The 24,398-nt window shown below is 36.6% G+C and overlaps 1 long non-coding RNA gene across 4 annotated transcripts in view; it reads left to right on the top strand.

Annotated features, from left to right (window-relative positions):
- The window catches only part of Gm52803, a 145,200-nt gene that overhangs the window by 103,716 nt on the left and 17,086 nt on the right, over window positions 1-24,398 (top strand). For all 4 annotated transcript variants that reach the window (XR_003955860.1, XR_003955861.1, XR_003955862.1 and 1 more), the window contains one exon: window positions 12,486-12,626. This is a non-coding gene — a long non-coding RNA (predicted gene, 52803). The remainder of the gene's footprint in view (window positions 1-12,485; window positions 12,627-24,398) is intronic.

Here is a 24,398-nt window from a genome sequence, read left to right as displayed (position 1 = left end):
CCATTTTTATTAGGTATTTCGCTCATTTACATTTGCAATGCTATACCAAAAGTCCCCCATAGCCACCCACCCCCTCTCCCCTACCCACCCACTCCACTTTTATGGCCCTGGCGTTCCCCTGTACTGGGGCATATAAAGTTTGCGTGTCCAATGGGCCTCTCTTTCCAGTGATGGCCGACTAGGCCATCTTTTGATGCATATGCAGCTAGAGTCAAGAGCTCTGGGGTACTGGTTAGTTCATAATGTTGTTCCACCTATAGGGTTGCAGATCCCTTTAGCTTCTTTGGTACTTTCTCTAGCTCCTTCATTGGGGGCCATGTGATCCATCCAATAGCCGACTGTGAGCATCCACTTCTATGTTTGCTAGGCCCAGGCATACTCTGACAAGAGAAAGCTATATCAGGGTCCTTTCAGCATAATCTTGCTAGTGTATGCAATGGTGTCAGCATTTGGAAGCTGATTATGGGATGGATCCCCGGATATGCTAGTGTCTACATGGTCCATCCTTTTATCTCAGCTCCAAACTTTGTTTCTGTAACTCCTTCCAAGGGTGTTTTGTTCCCACTTCTAAGGAGGGGCATAGTGTTCACACTTCAGTCTTCATTTTTCTTGAGTTTCATGTGTTTAGGAAATTGTATCTTATATCTTGGGTATCTTAGGTTTTGGGCTAATATCCACTTATCAGTGAGTACATATTGTGTGAGTTCCTTTGTGAATGTGTTACCTCACTCAGGATGATGCCCTCCAGGTCCATCCATTTGGCTAGGAATTTCATAAATTCATTCTTTTTAATAGCTGAGTAGTACTCCATTGTGTAGATGTACCACATTTTCTGTATCCATTCCTCTGTTGAGGGGCATCTGGGTTCCTTCCAGCTTCTGGCTATTATAAATAAGGCTGCTATGAACATAGTGGAGCATGTGTCCTTCTTACCAGTTGGGGCATCTTCTGGATATATGCCCAGGAGAGGTATTGCTGGATCCTCCGGTAGTACTATATCCAGTTTTCTGAGGAACTGCCAAACTGATTTCCATAGTGGTTGTACAAGCCTGCAATCCCACCAACAATGGAGGAGTGTTCCTCTTTCTCCACATCCACACCAGCATCTGCTGTCACCTGAATTTTTGATCTTAGCCATTCAAACTGGTGTTAGGTGGAATCTCAGGGTTGTTTTGATTTGCATTTCCCTGATGATTAAGGATGTTGAGCATTTTTTCAGGTGCTTCTCTGCCATTCGGTATTCCTCAGGTGAGAATTCTTTGTTCAGTTCTGAGCCCCATTTTTTAATGGGGTTATTTGATTTTCTGAAGTCCACCTTCTTGAGTTCTTTATATATGTTGGATATTAGGCCCCTATCTGATTTAGGATAGGTAAAGATCCTTTCCCAATCTGTTGGTGGTCTTTTTGTCTTATTGACGGTGTCTTTTGCCTTGCAGAAACTTTGGAGTTTCATTAGGTCCCATTTATCAATTCTCGATCTTACAGAGCAAGCCATTGCTGTTCTGTTCAGGAATTTTTCCCCTGTACCCATATCTTCAAGGCTTTTCCCCACTTTCTCCTCTATAAGTTTCAGTGTCTCTGGTTTTATGTGAAGTTCCTTGATCCACTTAGATTTGACCTTAGTACAAGGAGATAAGTATGGATCGATTCGCATTCTTCTACATGATAACAACCAGTTGTGCCAGCACCAATTGTTGAAAATGCTGTCTTTCTTCCACTGGATGGTTTTAGCTCCCTTGTCGAAGATCAGGTGACCATAGGTGTGTGGGTTCATTTCTGGGTCTTCAATTCTATTCCATTGGTCTACTTGTCTGTCTCTATACCAGTGCCATGCAGTGTTTATCACAATTGCTCTGTAGTAAAGCTTTAGGTCAGGCATGGTGATTCCACCAGAGGTTCTTTTATCCTTGAGAAGAGTTTTTGCTATCCTAGGTTTTTTGTTATTTCAGATGAATTTGCAAATTGCTCCTTCTAATTCGTTGAAGAATTGAGTTGGAATTTTGATGGGGATTGCATTGAATCTGTAGATTGCTTTTGGCAAGATAGCCATTTTTACAATGTTGATCCTGCCAATCCATGAGCATGGGAGATCTTTCCATCTTCTGAGATCTTCTTTAATTTCTTTCTTCAGAGACTTGAAGTTTTTATCATACAGATCTTTTACTTCCTTAGTTAGAGTCACGCCGAGATATTTTATATTATTTGTGACTATTGAGAAGGGTGTTGTTTCCCTAATTTCTTTCTCAGCCTGTTTATTCTTTGTGTAGAGAAAGGCCATTGACTTGTTTGAGTTAATTTTATATCCAGCTACTTCACCAAAGCTGTTTATCAGGTTTAGGAGTTCTCTGGTGGAATTTTTAGGGTCACTTATATATACTATCATATCATCTGCAAAAAGTGATATTTTGACTTCCTCTTTTCCAATTTGTATCCCCTTGATCTCCTTTTGTTGTCGAATTGCTCTGGCTAATACTTCAAGTACTATGTTGAAAAGGTAGGGAGAAAGTGGGCAACCTTGTCTAGTCCCTGATTTTAGTGGGATTGCTTCCAGCTTCTCTCCATTTACTTTGATGTTGGCTACTGGTTTGCTGTAGATTGCTTTTATTATGTTTAGGTATGGCCCTTGAATTCCTGATCTTTCCAAAACTTTTATCATGAATGGGTGTTGGATCTTGTCAAATGCATTTTCTGCATCTAACGAGATGATCATGTGGTTTTTGTCTTTGTGTTTGTTTATATAATGGATTACATTGATGGATTTTCGTATATTAAACCATCCCTGCATCCCTGGAATAAAACCTACTTGGTCAGGATGGATGATTTCTTTAATGTGTTCTTGGATTCGGTTAGCGAGAATTTTATTACGGATTTTTGCATCGATATTCATTAGAGAAATTGGTCTGAAGTTCTCTATCTTTGTTGGATCTTTCTGTGGTTTAGGTATCAGAGTAATAGTGGCTTCATAAAATGAGTTGGGTAGAGTACCTTCTACTTCTATCTTGTGAAATAGTTTGTGCAGAACTGGAATTAGATCTTCTTTGAAGGTCTGATAGAACTCTGCACTAAACCCATCTGGTCCTTGGCTTTTTTTGGTTGGGAGACTATTAATAACTGCTTCTATTTCTTTAGGGGATATGGGACTGTTTAGAAGGTCAACTTGATCCTGATTCAACTTTGGTACCTGGTATCTGTCCAGAAATTTGTCCATTTCGTCCAGGTTTTCCAGTTTTGTTGAGTATAAGCTTTTGTAGAAGGATCTGATGGTGTTTTGGATTTCTTCAGGATCTGTTGTTATGTCTCCCTTTTCATTTCTGATTTTGTTGATTAGGATTTTGTCCCTTTGCCCTCTAGTGAGTCTAGCTAAGGGCTTATCTATCTTGTTGATTTTCTCAAAGAACCAACTCCTCGTTTGGTTAATTCTTTGAATAGTTCTTCTTGTTTCCACTTGGTTGATTTCACCCCTGAGTTTGATTATTTCCTGCCGTCTACTCCTCTTGGGTGAATTTGCTTCCTTTTTTTCTAGAGCTTTTAGATGTGTTGTCAAGCTGCTAGTATGTGCTCTCTCCCGTTTCTTCTTGGAGGTACTCAGAGCTATGAGTTTCCCTCTTAGAAATGCTTTCATTGTGTCCCAAAGGTTTGGGTACGTTGTGGCTTCATTTTCATTAAACTCTAAAAAGTCTTTAATTTCTTTCTTTATTCCTTCCTTGACCAAGGTATCATTGAGAAGAGTGTTGTTCACTTTCCACGTGAATGTTGGCTTTCCATTCTTAATGTTGTTATTGAAGATCAGTCTTAGGCCATGGTGGTCTGATAGGATACATGGGACGATTTCAATATTTTTGTATCTGTTGAGGCCTGTTTTGTGACCAATTATGTGGTCAATTTTGGAGAAGGTCCCGTGAGGTGCTGAGAAGAAGGTATATCCTTTTGTTTTAGGATAAAATGTTCTGTAGATATCTGTCAGGTCCATTTGTTTCATAACTTCTGTTAGTTTCACTGTGTCCCTGTTTAGTTTCTGTTTCCACGATCTGTCCATTGATGAAAGTGGTGTGTTGAAGTCTCCCACTATTATTGTGTGAGGTACAATGTGTGCTTTGAGCTTTACTAAAGTGTCTTTAATCAATGTGGCTGCCCTTGCATTTGGAGCGTAGATATTCAGAATTGAGAGTTCCTCTTGGAGGATTTTACCTTTGATGAGTATGAAGTGTCCCTCCTTGTCTTTTTTGATAACTTTGGGTTGGAAGTCGATTTTATCCGATATTAGAATGGCTACTCCAGCCTGTTTCTTCAGACCATTTGCTTGGAAAATTGTTTTCCAGCCTTTCACTCTGAGGTAGTGTCTGTCTTTTTCCCTGAGATGGGTTTCCTGTAAGCAGCAGAATGTTGGGTCCTGTTTGTGTAGCCAGTCTGTTAGTCTATGTCTTTTTATTGGGGAATTGAGTCCATTGATATTAAGAGATATTAAGGAAAGGTAATTGTTGCTCCCTGTTATTTTTGTTGTTAAAGTTGGCATTCTGTTCTTGTGGCTGTCTTCTTTTAGGTTTGTTGAGGGATTATCTTCTTGTTTTTTCTAGGGCGTGGTTCCTGTCCTTGTATTGGTTTTTTTCTGTTATTATCCTTTGAAGGGCTGGATTCGTGGAGAGATAATGGGTGAATTTAGTTTTGTCGTGGAATACTTTGGTTTCTCCATCTATGGTAATTGAGAGTTTGGCTGGGTATAGTAGCCTGGGCTGGCATTTGTGTTCTCTTAGTGTCTGTATAACATCTGTCCAGGCTCTTCTGGCTTTCATAGTCTCTGGTGAAAAATCTGGTGTAATTCTGATAGGCTTGCCTTTATATGTTACTTGACCTTTTTCCCTTACTGCTTTTAGTATTCTATCTTTATTTAGTGCATTTGGTGTTCTGATTATTATGTGTCGGGAGGAATTTCTTTTCTGGTCCAGTCTATTTGGAGTTCTGTAGGCTTCTTGTATGTTCATGGGCATCTCTTTCTTTAGATTTGGGAAGTTTTCTTCAATAATTTTGTTGAAGATGTTTGCTGGTCCTTTGAGTTGAAAATCTTCATTCTCATCCACTCCTATTATCCGTAGGTTTGGTCTTCTCATTGTGTCCTGGATTTCCTGAATGTTTTGAGTTAGGATCTTTTTGCATTTTCCATTTTCTTTGATTGTTGTGCCGATGTTCTCTATGGAGTCTTCTGCACCTGAGATTCTCTCTTCCATCTCTTGTATTCTGTTGCTGATGCTGGCATCTATGGTTCCAGATTTCTTTCCTAGGGTTTCTATCTCCAGCGTCGCCTCACTTTGGGTTTTCTTTATTGTGTCTACTTCCCTTTTTAGGTCTAGTATGGTTTTGTTCATTTCCATCACCTGTTTGGATGTGTTTTCCTGTTTTTCTATAAGGACTTCTACCTGTTTGGTTGTGTTTTCCTGTTTTTCTTTAAGGACTTGTAACTCTTTAGCAGTGTTTTCCTGTTTTTCTTTAAGGACTTGTAACTCTTTAGCATTGTTCTCCTGTATTTCTTTAAGTGAGTTATTGAATTCCTTCTTTATGTCCTCTACCATCATCATGAGATATGCTTTTAAATCCAGGTCTACCTTTTCAGGTGTGTTAGGGTGTCCTGGATTGGGCGAAGTGGGCGTTCTGGGTTCTGATGATGGTGAGTGGTCCTGGCTTCTGTTAGTAGGATTCTTACGTTTACCTTTCGCCATCTGGCAATCTCTGGAGTTAGTTGTTATAGTTGTCTTTGTTAAGAGATTGTTCCTCTGTTGATTTTGTTACCCTCTATCAGCAGGCGTGGGAGACAAACTCTCTTCTCTGAGTTTCAGTGGTCAGAGCAGTCTCTGTAGGCAAGCTCTCCTCTTTCAGGGAAGGTGTACAGTTATCTGGTGTTTGGACCTCCTCCTGGCTGAAGGTGAAGGCCCAAAACAGGATCTTTCCCAGAAGCTGTGTTGCTTTGGCCAGGAAGGTGGCCAGTTGTCTGGAGTCGAAGATGTCGCCGCCTGAGAAGCTCTGTGGCTCTTGTCCGGAAGGAGGCCGGCCGTCTGGAGCTGAGGATGGCGCTGCCTCAGAAGCTCTGTGGCTCTTGCCGGGAAGGTGGCTGGTTGTCTGGAGCTGAAGATGGCGCTGCCCAGAAGCTCTGCGACTCTCGCCCGTCCCAGAAACGGCTGGCACTCTGTATTCCACACGGTCACCCGTGCAGCCTGCCCTCCGCGGAGTCCCGGAGCCAAGAAGGCTCCCGCCGGCGCCTGTGCCACAAACCTCTCAGTCCGGGCAGACCCCCGTGCTCTCACCAGGAAGGTGGCCGGCTGTCTGGAGCTGAAGATGGCGCCGCCCAGAAGCTCTGCGACTCTCGCCCGTCCTAGAAACGGCTGGCACTCTGTATTCCACACGGTCACCCGTGCAGCCTGCCCTCCGCGGAGTCCCGGAGCCAAGAAGGCTCCCGCCGGCGCCTGTGCCACAAACCTCTCAGGCCAGGCAGACCCCCGTGCTCTCACCAGGAAGGTGGCCGGCTGTCTCTATATTGAATTTCTTTGGACAAGTTGGAAGCTTAGCTGGGTGGCATCTTGCCATGAGGTCACCACTCATTTTATTCGATTTTTAACATCAAGACTTTTTTTTAGCCTGTTTATCTCATAGAACAGACAATTTCCACTTTCTGTTGCTCCTTTTCCCCTTATAGTGTACATTTTGTATTTTTCCATACTGAGCTTGCTACTTTTTCTTATAAATCTCTATAAGAATTAACACTAATAACTAGACAACAGAGTCAACTCTTTGAGGTTTCCTCTGCCAATGTCATTAATCCAAAACGATTCAATTTAGCCTCGGGCAGACTTTTAGGACAAATGCAACAAACAAACAAGCAAACAAACAACAGTTTTATTCTTTGCCAAAATATCATAACAGACTGCCCTACCTAGGGATCCATCCCCTCTGCTGACATCAAACTCAGACACTATTGCTGATGCTAAGAAGTGCTTACTTACAGGAGCCCAGTGTAGCTGTCCCCTAAGAGTCTCTGCCAGAGCCTGACCATTACAGATGCTGATGTACACAACCAAACATTGGACTGAGTGCAGGGACTCCAATGGGGAAGTTAAGGCAAGGACTGTAAGCTGAAGGGGATTGCAGCCTCATAGGAAGAACAACAATATTAACCAACAGGGCCCTCTAAAGCTCCCAGGGACTAAATCCCAAACCAAAGAGTAAACAGGGGAAGCCCACAGCTCCTTCTGGGTATATAACAGATGATTGCCTTGTCTGGCTGCAGTGAGAGGGGAGGTCCTTGGTCCTATGGAGGCTTGATTATCCAGGATAGGCTAGGAAGCAGGGGGAGGGAGAAGGGGATGGCGAGTTGTGGATTGGAGACTGGGAAGGAGGAATAACATTTGAAATGTAAATAAATAAAATAAGCAATAAAAATGAAAAATTAAAAAACAAAAACATTCTCTAGTCCAATAAAAATAATCTTCTTGTCTAAAACCACATAAGCCGAGCTCCCATGCTTCAAATAACCTTCAGCTGTCTTGTCACCCTTGTTCTTACTAGTATTGCCCATTGAGCCCCACTTAAAGCTTGATCTCAAACAAAAGAATGCCCAGGCCTATCACAGCAATGCCTCAGTCCCTGGTAACAACTTCTGTTTTAGTTAGGGTTTTATTGCTATGAAGAGACACCGTGACAAAGGCCACTTTTATAAAATTTTAAGCATTCAAACAGATCATGGTGTAAGTCAATTTTTAAAGCATTTAAGAATAGGTGTGCTCTTCCCTGGAGAAGACCATTGATCCCACTTTTGCTTATAATCCTTTGCCTAGACTTGAGGCTCATTACCTTTCCCTAGTCCAGGCTATCATGTCTGTTAGTGTTGTCCTTGCTTAGGGTATCCATTACTAAATAACCCACTGAAGAATATACACATACAAAACTATTGCATAGGCAGATCAGGCTATATTTGTATGTTTTCACACACATATACAAACATAATTAAAGAGAAAAATCATGAATTTGAAGATAGGTGAGACAGAGGTATATAGTAGACTTAGAAGTGGGGAAAATAATGTTACTATAATCTCAAAAATATTTGAAGTTTTAGAAAATAGATTGTAAGAGAATTAAGACAAATCTGAATTTATTCTATAATATGGCATAATACTACTTTTGTTTCTCTGGATAGTCAAATCTGAAGCTGAATTAGTCAGTCTTTAAATATAACTCATGATATGATGTGCATGAAATCGTAGTAATAAAACATAACTTTCATGGAAAATGAACAGGCTCTTTGATGCTGGGGAAATATAAGAACTGCTGAGGTAGAATCTGGTCTGTTCTCTCTAAAGGGCAATGCTAGTTTTAGAAGCAAAAGAATTTATTAAAAAGTCAGTGGTACCAACTCTAATGTTGATGTTTTTATTTTATTTTATTTTTTTTTTAGCTAGACACAGGAACATTTATTTATTTTTTTTAAAATTTTTATTAGGTATTTAGCTCATTTACATTTCCAATGCTATACCAAAAGTCCCCCATACCCACCCACCCCACTCCCCTACCCACCCACTCCCCCTTTTTGGCCCTGGCGCTCCCCTGTACTGGGGCATAAAAAATTTGCGTGTCCAATGGGCCTCTCTTTCCAGTGATGGCTGACTAGGCCATCTTTTGATACATATGCAGCTAGAGTCAGGAGCTCCGGGGTACTGGTCAGTTCATAATGTTGTTCCACCTATAGGGTTGCAGATCCCTTTAGCTCCTTGGGTACTTTCTCTAGCTCCTCCATTGGGAGCCCTGTGATCCATCCATTAGCTGACTGTGAGCATCCACTTCTGTGTTTGCTAGGCCCCGGCATAGTCTCACAAGACAGGCTGAGAAAGAAATTAGGGAAACAACACCCTTCTCAATAGTCACAAATAATATAAAATATCTCGGCGTGACTCTAACTAAGGAAGTGAAAGATCTGTATGATAAAAACTTCAAGTCTCTGAAGAAAGAAATTAAAGAAGTTCTCAGAAGATGGAAGGATCTCCCATGCTCATGGATTGGCAGGATCAACATTGTAAAAATGGCTATCTTGCCAAAAGCAATCTACAGATTCAATGCAATCCCCATCAAAATTCCAACTCAATTCTTCAACGAATTAGAAGGAGCAATTTGCAAATGCATCGGGAATAACAAAAAACCTAGGATAGCAAAAACTCTTCTCAAGGATAAAAGAACCTCTGGTGGAATCACCATGCCTGACCTAAAGCTTTACTACAGAGCAATTGTGATAAAAACTGCATGGTACTGGTATAGAGACAGACAAGTAGACCAATGGAATAGAATTGAAGACCCAGAAATGAACCCACACACCTATGGTCACTTGATCTTCGACAAGGGAGCTAAAACCATCCAGTGGAAGAAAGACAGCATTTTCAACAATTGGTGCTGGCACAACTGGTTGTTATCATGTTGATGTTTTTAAACTGTAAAGTAAAAGCCATTAGCAGAAGGCTATCGGCTGAGTCATTTCAGAGAAGAGAAGGAAGCAATTGCCTTAGTCTCATGGTAGCAGTATTTCATGTGCACAAGTGCCAGTGAAAGAGGCCTTGGGCTTTTGTCTTGTTTTGTTTTAGGATTCATAATACCATGCTCCATTTCTATCCTCTTTGGAAATAAAAATGGTTTGCCCCAGGGTCCATAGATCTTCCTATTAGAATTTATTTTTGAGATGATCAGTGATTGTGGGTCAGGCAGTCTGAGACAAGCACACTTAAGTTAAAGCACAGCAAGAGCCTGTAGCTCAGTAATTCATGAGCAAATTAAGATTTCCTTTCCATTAAGTTACTTGATTCTCCTGATGATTGAAAAATTACAGTGTCTATCAAATTTGTTCTTAGACATGCATTTATGCTCTTAAATTGATTTTAAGTAAATGCTTTCTTTGAAATTACAAAAGAGAGTAGATTTGAAACAGAGTAACAGGGTATAATAATTCACTTTCTTGTTCTTTATCATGTCTTACAACATTTGAACCATGAGACAATTTAAAATCCACTATTTACTCACTGCCTGTTATTTATGGAGTATTGTTTAATACTTCACATCTAAAAATCACTTCACCACACATTTCACTCATATTTCATGCAACCTTGGCATGATTATTCTACTTTAAAAATATAATCTGATGCTAACACTTCAATATCTGTTAAAGAAGAGATGATGAAGCATTAGAAGTTAAAATAAAGAAAAGAAGTTAAAAAGGATTCAAAGGATAAGAAAAGTCAAGGAACGTATGGTAGCACAACATCAGTTCATGAACACAGGAACTCTGTGTCCTGCGAGTGTAAGAAAGGAACATGCCAAACACAAAGCAGAACACGAATTTACATGGCTACTGCCTGCACTAAGTATATCAAACAAGTTTATTCTGGGATCAGCCCTCTAGAATAGATCTAAAAGATGTTAGTTTAAAGCAGGCATATTTGTCTTCTGCCTCCTAAAATCTTTCCATCACCTCTTCTGGGGGCTTCCCTGAGTGTTGGGTTGGGTTCTACATGTATCAGTTAGGGTTGGATGTCTCCCAGTCAGTGATTAAATCTTCTACAATTGTATGTCCCTCTACTCTTGTAACTTCCATCGAAGCTACAGCAGACTCTATGTTAAATCATGACAAATGAAAATACCACGTAGCACTAAAATAAATTGGGACATTCATCATTATTAATTTCCACAGGAGAGCTAATTTTCACATTTATAATTGAATTCCCCCTTTTAAAATTGTCAGTTAGTTACATAACTTAACTTTATGACTTACTGCATCATTTGCGTTATTAATCACAAATAATTTGATAAATATGATGTCATAAATGTATTAATATATTAACCTTATAATATTTATATTTAGTTACTACTTGATAAACAAATATGGACACCAAATTATTTTAGGTTTTAATTTAAGATTATTTTCTGGAATATAAAATTGCTAATATAATTGGTCACAACCCTGTTTTGAAATGTAAAAATATTGTATGATATGTTTAAACTTGAGAGTACCTATTTTCTATAAACCCTACATTTTAGTTATATGATTTCATTCAAACTTTTTCTTACAGATTTACAAAATATAAAAACTATCATCATTTACACATCATTCACATTTACCATACTATGCAACAGCATTCCAAATTTCTTGCCACGAATTACAACTTAAACAGAGTAATCAACTTCTGACATGACACCCTCTCTTCCACTTTTCCCTGGTATCCACCATTCTATTCTTATCATTTTAGATTACTCATATGATCACAGTCATGTGGCTCTGATCGTCTGTTTCAGGATTTTTCATAGAACATAATGTTCTCTCTCTACCCATGTTGCCATCAATAACAGAATTTCATTGTTTTGTTAATCCTGAATAACACGTCATGAAATATAAGGATATTTATTTAGTCAAGATTTTATATGTATCATAACTCAAATGTAATATTATATATTCATAAATATTTAAATTGACACATACTTATAAAAGCTCATAAATATATGAGCTTCAAAGTAATGATTAAATTAAAATCCACTATTTTAACTGATAGTCTTATTAAAGAACCTCATATATGACATCTGTAATAATTATCAATTAAAATCGGGATTAGGTTACTACCCCTAAAAGCAAAGATCCAAGCAAATAAGTATTCCTCTAGTTTGTAATTTTGTATGATAGTTAAAACTGGAGAAGGGACTACATTTCTGGCATGCACTGTCATTTGAAGTATGATAGAAATTTGTGATAAAAAGACACTGGTCCTTTAATTACCTTATTTATTCTAAGATATGATTATTTTTCATTTCATAATTGATATATAATGACCATTTGAATAACATTGTTTATAGAAAAAACACCAAATCATATAAGAAACTTGAGAGATTTCCAGTACTAGAACAGAAAACATTTTTTTTTCCCTGAACAGCCAGTCACCAACTAAGATTATAGCACAGTCAGCCTCTGAGGAAGCTATGAGGTCCAGTGACTATTGTCCATGTCTTCAGTGATGCTTATCACATTCTTTATGAGGCTCAAAATTACTTGAGCTCAGTCTTTGGGCCTATAATTGTGTTCATGTCTAATACATTGTATAGGACACACAGAAGAACTGACTTTTCAAGGGGCTTAGGTTTCAAATCTGTTGTGTAAATTAGGCTAAGTAAAACACTAATTTTGCCCTTTGTCTCCTTGTTTGGAATTATTCATTGTTATGTTGTTTAATTCGGAATTCCTATTCGGAGTGCCTTAACTTCTTTGCACAGTTCTGTGCATAACACCTGAAATGGAAAAGGTCTACAATGTCAGAATTTTTGGTTTCTGTTCATAAATAAAATAGGAGATATCTCAAAGGAATGACAGGTCACATCTTGACTCTTACCTGCATCTGACCTCCTTTCAAGACTTGAACTTTCACCTGTGCTTTGCCTTGTAATGCTACATTTGTTATTATTTCCTTGTATCTCCCTAGCTTCACCAGTTCCTGTCACTTCCCAATAGCATGATGCTGAAGACTGGATTTTACTATGTAAACGTTTTCAAGACACTGAAGATTTGAAGTATTTTTTAATATAGCCAACTTTTCTCATAACAAGTCCTTTATTTGAATCAGGTAAACACACGCATTGTTAACATCATGACTGTAGAAGATTACACTCCTTTTCATGGTTCCTTTTATTTATTATTGTTGTATTTCTTTATCTAGATTTGCTACTATCTTCCATATGTTCCTAGTGTGCTTCTTTCTACTTCATATCCCCCTTTTGACACAAGCCTTCTCCTGAATCACTTAACTTGACCTTTTCATTAAGCAACATAATATGTAGCCTCACTACAAACTCAGAGTCATAAAGACCAATCAGGAATGGATAGAATCTACTAAAAACATGAGCAAAAGCCAACACTCTGACCTATCTCATACATCAGTGTTTCAGAAAGAAAAAAAAAATTAAGTCGGTTTGAAAGGAAGAAGAGCAGGACATGGGAAGAACTGAAGAAGGGTAATAGGCATAAAATATATTGGAAGAAAAACATTTTCAATAAAATGGGGGGGGGGAATCCAATTCTCAAATATTTTTAGTATCCCTCCACTGTATACAGCAATGATTTCTACATGGATGTGCATATACTACAACATGGACAACATACTGTATTCTAAATACAGCTTTACAGAAAAATGTTTTCTATATGTATGTGATAATTCCCTTGTCCAGATGTATAGTCAAAATATAACACCTACAGTGTATTTTATTCATGTACCATTCTAGCTTTTATTGAAAATATATGTTTAAAAAAGAATATCGTGTACACTGCTCTGCATTTTCTGTTAAATTGGTTGGAGTAAATAATGAAATATTTCATCTCTCAAAATAATGATGCTCTAGACAGATCAGAATGTTGGCTTTGACTCATCATTTTGTAAGATGCTATCTATGTCCAATTGGCCTTTATAATTCTGGGTTTTTAGTGAGGTAACATAATATATTGGAATGTCAAAACTGCTTTTTTTTTTCAAATTTCAAAAAGAAACAATTCCCTCAAGTTAGACCAGTCATTGGTTGGCCACTCCCACAAGCTCTGAGCCACCACTACCACAGTGCTTCTTGCAGGTAGGACAGGTTGATAGATTTTGTGTCTGGGTTGATGTCCTATTCTCACCATCCAGAGCCTAACCTGGTCACAGAAGATGACCAGTTCAGGCTCCATATCCTCTATTACTAGGAGTCCTTGCTAGGGTTACCTTCACAGGTTCCAGGAACTTTCCACTCCATGAAGTTTCCACATTACTCCTAAATGCTTACACATTTCACTCATCTCTCCCACTACTCTCTGCCTCCATCCTTTCCTCCCCACCTTAACCCTCCTTTACCCATCACTACCTGCCCTGAGTTCAATCACTCAATCTATTGTAATTCTTCTCCCTAGACATAAGTGAATATCCTTCATTTAATAGCTAATATGCAATTGTAAGTGAGTACATATGTTTGTATTTATGTGTCTTTGTTTCCTTGCTCAGGATGATATTTTTCCTATTTCAACCCATTTGCCTGTAAATTTCTTGATGTCAGTTTTCTCTAATACCTGTGAAATAATCCAATTGGTAAATGTATCACAATTTCTTCATCCATTTTCAGTTCAGGGATATCTAGATTATTTCCAGTTTCTGGGTATTATGAATAAAGCTATGAACATAATTTTAAAAAAATGTTCTGGTGGCAGGATAGGGTATCATTGGGGTATGTGACCAAAAGTGGTATAGCTGTTTCATGACAGATATCAATTTTCAATGATTTTCTGTGGAATGACCAAATTGATTGACAGTGGATGTACAAGTTTACAGTCCCACCACCACTGGTGAAGTCTTTGCCTTGCTCTACATCCTTGCCAACATGAACAGTCATTTGGGCTATTTATCTTCGCCATTCTGGCAGGTATAATATGGAATCTTTGGGCCATTTTGATTTGCATTTTCATGATAGTTAAAGATGTTGAACATTTAACTGTTTCTCAGCCATTTGAAATCTCTCTAAAAATACCTGTCTGTTTAGACCTGTACCCCAAATTTAATTTGAATCTAACATTCTTCTTAAAATGTACATATTCCAACAATAGTTGTATGTATACTTCCAGTTGGTTCATAAATCCTCATTATATGTATATACCTAAATATATGTATCTATATCTAATCTATATCATATATATACATAACTATTATAAATCTATACAGTCATATTGTACGTAAGTTCTACATGCTGCTTTAGTAATTAGGTCCTTTAAATTCTAGTTCCTTATCTTTGAATTGCAATGTCATTCTTTCAAGTGATCTTACTAATGTAATCAAGTGATCTTACTCTGCAATCTTTGAGTTCTCCAATGACTTTCAAATTAAGTTTAATACAAATGGAGGTTCCTGTAGTTTACTTGCAAAAGCTCTCTTTTATGAGCTCCCTTCTATGAAACAAGCATATAAAGGTAAATCTATTTGGCTACAGGTTTAGAGTTCTTCTTGCTCTGATTTGGCCAGTTATTACTACATGGTCACACTGAGTTTCAAGGATGTGCTAGTTTCTGTACAAAACAATGTCATTCATAGTTGAACCAAGTACAGCATCTTTACCAGAAAGTAGCTCTTCATTTTTTAAAATGAGGACCCAGCATTCAAGTGTATATTTAGCAAACCACAAGACACCTACTTTTTTATTCTCAGCTGGCAAACAATTTAAAGTTTTCTTTTCTTAATTTTTCTTTTTCTTTTATTTATTTTTAATTTTTCAAGACATGGTTTCTTTGTGCATTCCTGGATATCCTGGAACTCACTCTGTAGACCAGGCTGGACTTGAACTCAGAAATCTACCTGCATCAATGTTTTCTTATTTTAGAAAACACAAGCTACTAAAAGAATGAAAATAAAGTTAAAACATAGCAAAAGCTGTACTGTAGGAAAAAGCATGATAATGTATGAGTTGTAAATAAATGGAAAAAAGACACATGAAAAAATATGTTAGAAATTTTATGAACACATGAGATGGGAAGAAATCTCAAATACTGTCAATAAATCATACACATACCTATTTCTGATATAAAAACCCCATCAAAACTACATATATAGAACTTTTGTTTTCAAAACTGTGATTACATGATATTTTTAAGATAATGGATTATATCAAGTTATAATGGAAGGGAAGTTCCATCAATTATAATAGTCTTAGGGTTTCTATTGCTGTGATGAGACATGACCATGGAAAACTTTCTAAGGGAAGACATTTAATTTGGGTCTAGCTTAGAGTTTCAGAGGTTCAGTCTATTATTAATGCAGGAACCATGGCAGGCATGGTGCTCAGGAAAGCATTGAAAGTTCTAAGTCTTGGTCCACAGACAGTAGAATGAGATCATTCTATAGTGGACATAACTTGAGCATATGACATTTCAAAGTCCACCCACACACTAACACACTTTCTCCAACAAGGCCACACCTACTCAAAGAAAACCACATCTCCTAATACTTCCATTCATTCAAAGACATCAATCTATGTGGTCAAATATTTAAATCACCACAATACAGACATTCTGTGAGAAAAATCAGAATATGTAATTTACTAATGTTCATGTAATATTAAAACACAAGTTGAAAAATTCATGGAATTTTCTGATAACAAAATCCTCAACAAGTTATGGAAAGTACAAATAATACAATAGAAATCTCTATGACTTAAGTCTCTAATTAAAGGAAAGATGTCCAAATAACTATCCAAATAGTGGTTACCTGTGTAATATGCTTATAATGAAGTATTAAAAACAAAAAATAGATTTATCTAATTACAAAAATACAGCCACATAGTCTTTAAGAAAAGCTCCAGTGTATAATATTGTCAATGCAAAAACACAACTTTTACATTGAATATGAGATAGTTAATTTTGTATCTAAATTATGTGTTGGCAATATATACTAGAGACTTTTCTTATGTTGTAACTCAAAGGATTTGTAGAAATCAGAGAAAAATTTTGCAATCTAAGGAAAGAGGTGCTAACCAAGGTTCAAAAAGCATAAGACTCACGAAATAGACAGGACCACAAAAGTAAATTCTCCACTTCAGAAGTGTTTAAAATTTTTTTTTTCTTTTATCCAAACTTGCCAAGTGGTATAACAGCTTTATGAGACTTAGAGAGAAGTAATTATATGATTATCTGTCTTTTCTCATTATAAATACACATAAAGTTATTGTGGATACATAATTGGAATTTTCCATTTGAGTCATAACCTAGCAAATAACAGTTGTGTTCATAAGTTTATCAGCTGTATTTTATCTTGAGGGCATTATTTCTTTTGTTTTTGTTCTTTTGTTGTTGTTGGGTTTTTTGTTAGTTTGTTTATTTGTTTGTTTTTCTGAGACAGGGTTTCTCTGTATAGCCCTGGCTGTCCAGGAACTCACTTTGTACACCAGGCTGACCTCGAACTCAGAAACCTGCCTGCCTCTGCCTCCCGAGTGCTGGGATTAAAGGCGTGCACCACCACACCAGGCAAAGACATTATTTCTTGAGGTACTCAATTTCCACCGGATCGTGCAATATGTCTTTTGCCTCTTCACCAAAGTTCTTTGAGCCTTGAAGAGAAAGATTTGATGGAGACATACAATTTAGCATTTAGTGAGCGTATCAAGATCTTTCAATCTCTGCACAGTATTTATAGGTCTGCATTTGATTCCATCTACTGCAGGTAAAATCTTCGCAGAAGATGGCTGAGCAAGACAATAAATTTAAAATTAACTTTCTCTAATGCTGTCCCAGTGCTCAGTAGACAAACCACATTTAAAGGCAAGCCCCATTACCAGCAATAGATGGGCAAGTTAGAACAAACTCAGTGGTACTTTTCTAGATATTTGTCTCATAATGATCTGTCTGGGGAATTTTCTTGGTGCTATGAAGAAAGAACAACACGCATACAAAGCCAGGCACCCTAAAATGCCAGCAGATTTTAAAGGCCATGAAAATCAAAGCGTATTAAAACAGTGTATAACACATTAGGTACCTAGTTCAGACCACTATATCCAGAAATATGACAGTCATAATCAAGGACCATATACTTGTGAAATTCTTAAATTTTAAATATTAATAAATACGAATAAACAATATTGTGAGGTAATATGTGTTCATTACAATGATACACATTAGAATCTTATTCACAAATAGAAAATATGATAATTGGAGTAAGTTGTTTTTCTTGAGAAGGTATACAAGTATTGAAGGAATAAAAGAAATTCTGAAAATAAATACAACAGAAATCCATGTCTAACAATTGTCTTCAAATATGTAAAATCACATGTTCATAGCTCATGCTAAATAAATTTTAAAATACATTTTAAATTTATTTTTGACATATTCAAGTTATGTTTATCTCTAATTTGCAAAAGATAACAAAATAACACAGCAACTTCTCTACCACATATTGCTATATTTCCAAATAGAATATCTCTGAGCATATTATATTTCATTAACAAGTCATATTAATGAGCTGTGTTTCTTTTCATCATCATGAAAGTTTTATGTGTATATTTTTATATATTTATATATACACATATAAATTAATTCTATCAGAACAATGACTATTTCTTTTAATGATATCTATATCTATATATCTATATTTATCTATCTACCTATCTATTTAATTCCAATCATTTGCATGCTCAGAACCATTATTATATTTTATATAATTATATATTATACTATATATTTATATATAGCATATAATAATATATAGCAGCATAAATATATTACAGGTAACATATTGTTATACATTTATGCTACTGTAAATTCTACTTTATTTGAATCAATTAATTAAATTATTAAGTGTATGAAATGATTTTCTTCAAAAAAATCTGTTTTTTTAATATAATTTTATTTGTGTTTCATTTTTACACTCCATATTCCATTCCCCACCCTTCCCTATCCACCCTCTGACTGCTCCAGATCCCACCCCTCCTCTCCACCCCACCCCATCTCCACTTGGATGCCCCCAACCCCACCTCACCAGACCTCAAAACTCCTGGGGCCTCCAGTCTCTTAAGGGTTAGGTGCATCATCTCTGAATGAACACAGACCCGGAAGTCCTCTACTGTTTGGATGTTGGGAGCCTCATATCAGTTGTTGTATGCTGTCTGTTTGGTGGTCCAGTGTTTGAAAATTTTGGGGGGGTCCAGATTAATTAAGCTGAATTAGGGAAGGCTCAAACAAATCTGTTAATGATGTTTAGTATGATAATAAATTAGGGTAAAAGACATCAATTGTCTCAATACATGCTAAAATGGCATTTTCAAATTTAACTTGGAGGCTGTAGAGATGACTCTGAATAAATCACTCTTATATAGGGCCCAAGTTTAGTTTCCAGAATCCATGTCTGTGACTCATCATTGACTATAGTTCAAGTTTCTGGTGGTATTGTTCTTTATCTAACCTTTTCAGGTATCTGCATGCTTGTGGATATATCCACACACAGACACATATAAATATACACAATGAAAATAAAACAAATCTTCAAAATTGATTTTTCTTGTCAAAACATATCTCAGCATACAGTAGAGCATAAAGTATATTACAAAATAAAACCTTTACTTTGAATCCAGATTGTTTACAATCTCACCGTAATTATTTCTCATTCACTTCTAAATGAAGAATATTTTCAAATGTGCAACCATAATACAAAATTCTTAGAGCAATTCTGCAATTGCTTCTCTTCTGCCTTGGTGCATTTTAGATTTAATATAGTTTCCTTAGAAAGTCAAAGAGCTTTTCCCAAACTACATCTTGAAACCATAAGAAACATGTTCTTTGGCCCAATGTCTACTACTTCCCATTTCACACATATATTTTAGAAACCACAGATTAGAGGCATGTTTCCTTTCTTGAAGAATAACACTTTTGTGTAAATCTACAGTTATTAGTCATTAATGCCATTTGTGGATATATCTTTAGAATGTGAGCCAAACTCACATTTACTCAAGGAACATCACAGATCAGGCTGGGATTAAACCCCAGAATAAACCTTTTTATCCTATTAAGCTTGTTCAACTTCCTCTTTTTCTACATAAGTTGGAATATTATTAATATTCTCCAGGAATCACTGCTGAAACTTTGACTCAGTTGAATGTACTTCAAATGTGTAAATTACCTTCAATACCTTTTAGGAAATTTTGAGTTGAATAGGGCAAGTTCAGCAGTTATGAATTGGGAAGTAAGAAAAACATAGTTTTTGAAACCTGAAGTTTCTGCCTCCTTATTCCTATAGTCTCTTCATTTTATAATACCATGGGTAGGTAAGGGATTTGTGAATGATAATAAATGTGCAACTAAATAGCTACATCCATGCCAAAGACATCAAGCAAATCTGTTATGTATCTTCTCTGAGTTTTGATTTTCATGCTTCCTATACAGGTAAATTTTAAATATATGTGAAATAGAAATCCATGTGTCATATAAGATATGATCTAATTAATTAATAAAATAGTTATAATATCTGTATTCCCCAAAGTAGGTTTTATATTAGGATGTAAGTACACTACTATAACTTCTTTTAGTTAAACCATGTAATGACCCTGAAAATACACAGACCACTCACCCAGATGTAGGAGAAAAACTGACTGACAGGCCCACTCTTGACAGTCTACATCATGCCATGTCCTCTTTCACCACTCTCCTGCAGCCAGGCAGTAACCAGGGCAAAGTACCAATTCAGATCCCTAGAATCACCCAAGAGCCCCATCCTTCAATAGGCTTCCCAACAATTTGACAGTAGTAGTCCCTTCCTCTTCAACTGTTTCCATTCGACCTTATTCCAGAGACTAAGTGTTGTTGCAATTGTCTTAATTCCTTTATCTTCTAAAGAAGATAAGAACCCTGGTTATAGCCTTTCTTTAGAGTTTCCTTTTCCTCTTCCCTTTAAATATTTTTTTACTTATACATCCATGTTGTCAGTTCTTCTTGGACTCATAATCTGACAGGTTTGCTCTGTGTGTGACATTGAGTTTTATGTTTACATTATATTTTATTTACAAGTAGGATTTCACAAAATGGAAAGAAAGAAGTTTGAAACATTCTTCAAATTTACTGAATATATTTTCATCAAATGTAATACAAATCATCACATACTATACAAAGAGAAAGAAAAAATAAATAAGCTACTGAATGTTTTAAATCCTTAAAATGATAAGCATATCTCCCTTCTAGGTTGGGCTTAGTTGTTTGATTTTTAATTACAAACCTGCTGTTTTAGAATCAGTAAAACCGAGATCTAATGTTTTCATTGTAAATAGATGTTTTCTCAATATGGATAGGAATAATAAAAATTCAATTACTTGTAGCTAATGTCTTGGCAAATAACAATTTTAATCTCAAAAGTTATACTAATAAAATACCTTGCCTTGTTTATTTACAAATGTGTGCTTACATGTTTGACAGCCAAAGAAGAAAGATAAATGGTAAGGTATACATTTTGTACATCTACTTTAGTTCAGAGGCCCTTGGGAAAAACAGTGAATAAATCCCTAATGTATTAGTGACAATTTGATTTTATTATTGGCTTTCCTAATTTTAAAAATAGCAACTTTTGAAGAACTAGCTAACTTATTTTTAGCACTATTTTGAAGCAAGTGAGAGGTTTTTAAGTGAGCTTCTGAAGGATGGAAAATCGAGAAGTTCAGGAACTTCTCAAGGTCATATCTAAAAAAAAAGAGTCCAGGTAAATTCAATCTGTAGTAACTGCACAGCTAGGCTAATTGACGAGTCTGATTGCTTAAATGCCTTTGGCTTTCTGAAATAACTTATAGAGTTTGCACAATTATGCTTGGAAAACTGGATTTTTCCCTTTCATTGATTTACAGAACTTGAAAAAACATTAACTAAGTTATACCAGGCTAAGTTTTAGAACTCTAAATTTCTTGGATTTTATCCACTTTTATAATGTCATTCTGACTATTTAAACATAGAGGTTCTGTTTTTGACATCTGTGTTATGGCAATACTATTAGCAAAATAGCCTATGCAAAGTTGATGAGAACTTGGACAAACATTTTTAAAACTAAAGCCTTTTAAGTAGTTACCATGACACCAAGAAGCTTCCACTCATCTGACAATCACTGAAGATTGATAGGTGTGTATGAGTGTGTGTGTGTGTGTGTGTGTGTGTGTGTGTGTGTGTGTATGTGTTACTTACATGTGGTCTGGAAAATGCTACTGAGGACTTCCTCGTGTATTTGCTATTAGTTTTCTTCTTGCCAATCATTTCAAATGTTGCAGTGCAGTATTTTATGAAACTATATAAAATTATTTGTATCTTTCACAGTGTGCTTCATACCTCTCCCTTTATCTGTCTATCTATCTATCTATCTATCTATCTATCTATCTATTACTTAAAAATAGACATAAGTTCATTTCTAGTTCATTTTTAGATGAGAATGGAAACAGTTTCTTACTACTGAATTTTAACACTGGTCTTGAATAAGAGCTAAATAAGGTGTTTTTAACATTTGTTCAGTATTCTTTGAAATCCTTAAGTTTCTATAGCATTCACAGGCTTATTTTTGAAATAAAATGTTACACCTGTTACTGTTGTATTAATTAAGAAGTATTTTATAATTGCTAGCTTAGTTTCAAGTTGTTTGTCTCTATTATAATATGTTTTTTAAGGAAAGAGGAAAAGGAAGAAATAAAAAAAAGTAGTAAAGGAAAATGAGAGAGGGGAAGGGGAGGGAGAGGGGGAGGAGGAGGGAGAGGGAGAGAGGGAGGGGGAGGGAGAGGGAGGAGAGGAGGAAGGCCTGCAAGTAGTCAGACTGGCTGTGGTGTCTCCTAGGCCTATAATCCTAGCATACAGGAGAAGACATGTGAGACATACAAAGGTCACCATCATCTGATTAGAGTTAGGGTGACTAGCTTAAACTCTAGGGGATCTTGTTTCAAAATTATACATGGCAAAACAAAATAGACTAGGAAGAAAATTCTCAGTACTTTAGGGTGTCAATGAGGTAGGGACTCACAATTCTCTTACCTCATCACTCCTATTTCCAGTGACACTTAGTATCTCTCTGTGACTTCATGATATTAATCACTGTAGTCAAACATATAAGTTTAGACATTGAAGTGGGGTTCCATACCTTACATTTCTGCTTGTATTCTTCTCTATTGCTTTCAGTCCACTCATGACATGTTGTTAGCACCCATTCACCTAATGTCAACATTTGGATTCAAGTAAACTTTATTGATAAAATACTAATACAGACTTTAATATTACATTGTTTTGAATATTACCTATGGGTTAATTATTATACTGATATGGCTTTTAAACATTTTATGTCTTTCCTAAGTGTAATGAATTTCATTTATATGAATCTCATTATTTTACTATGAAAAATTTAGTAGCACTTATTGTACTTAAGATATCTTAACAGTAGATATTTCTTGTCTTACTTTCTGATATCTAATTCTATTTCACTGATACTTTCTTCTTTACTAACTATCCCTACTATTTTACATTTAAAGAGATTTTGTTTGTTTGCTTTTGCTTTGAGACAGCTTCTTACTTTACAACTCAGGGTTGTCTAGGATTGATAGGAATCCTCCTACTGTAATCCCTGGAGATTACATATGGAAGCTACCTTGATTGCCTAAGAGGTTTTGTTTTTTTTTTAATTGAATACAATGCAATATGATTACATCTACACAACACTACATTCTCCAATTAAATTCCCTCCAATATGACACTCAACACGTACCTCACCGTCAGTTCCATCCCTCTGCTGTGCCTCTCTCACATAACTCACTAAGGTCGTAACTACATGGTAAGACCCTATTGCTGGATAGACCACATAGTTTTGCTACAGGACATAGAGAAATCAGCCTGAATTCCACGTGAAAATGTCTTCCCTACTGGCTATATTTCTTAGTGCCAGAAGGTAATATGCAGGCTGATAGGGGAGAAGAGACATCAGTGGTCTTACCCAGTACTACAAATAACCGCCCCGCCCCCCCCGAAGGAGAAGTTTGTCAACTGCTTCAATACTGACATAGCTGCTATGGAATGATTCATCCTCATCACATTCTGATTATTCTGACTTTCTGTGTGAAGTGCACCATGGAAAATTAACAGTGGACACATGCTCAAAAGAGAATTATATTCCCTTTCCTAGTGAAAGAAAGATGAAATTTCAAGACCTGTAAGTCATATATAAAGTACTCAGAAATTGCTGGTTGTTTGTGAGTCTAGAGGCTGCCTGGGGCTGAGAAAAAAGAAAAGCAAACCTGGGTATGCCCCGTAGTTAAAATATTCCTGGGAACAGCTTAACCTTAAAGATAAAGAGGAATGTGAGGACATAACAGGGCTGTCTAAACTGAGTCAACAATTCACAGAACTCTGACAACCTGCACGTACATGTAATTTTTCTGCTGATGTTTGAATAAGCCAATAGTGTGTTGATATGCTGAATTCCACATCCTTAAGACCCTTAACCCATAAAAACTCCTAGCCTCGTGGCCATCATCCATTATCTCCTGTGTGGGATGCATGTCAGCCCGGAGCTCCATAATTAAATGACCTCATGTAATTACATCAAGATGGTCCTTCACGATTTTTTGGGTGCACGCCGAATCGGGTATTGAGTTGGGGTTTCCCCACTAGGTTCTATCACTAGCAACTAACCATTGAGAGTAGTTCCACCAATAAGGGACATGGCATGAAGAACACCCTTATTATCTATGCTCAGATTAGGCTTGCTGTGTTTTCAGCAAGTCTTGTGCAAGTAGCAACACATGAGCTCCTCTCAGTTCATGAGTGTAATAGTTATGTCATCCTTAGGAGACAGAATTTCCTAGCACTCTTCTTCACCCTTAAGACCTTCCATTCT

Source organism: Mus musculus, chromosome 5 (genome assembly GCF_000001635.26).
Source record: "Mus musculus strain C57BL/6J chromosome 5, GRCm38.p6 C57BL/6J".
NCBI classification, from domain to species: Eukaryota; Metazoa; Chordata; class Mammalia; order Rodentia; family Muridae; genus Mus; species Mus musculus.
This window is presented reverse-complemented; position numbering and strand designations above follow the sequence as displayed.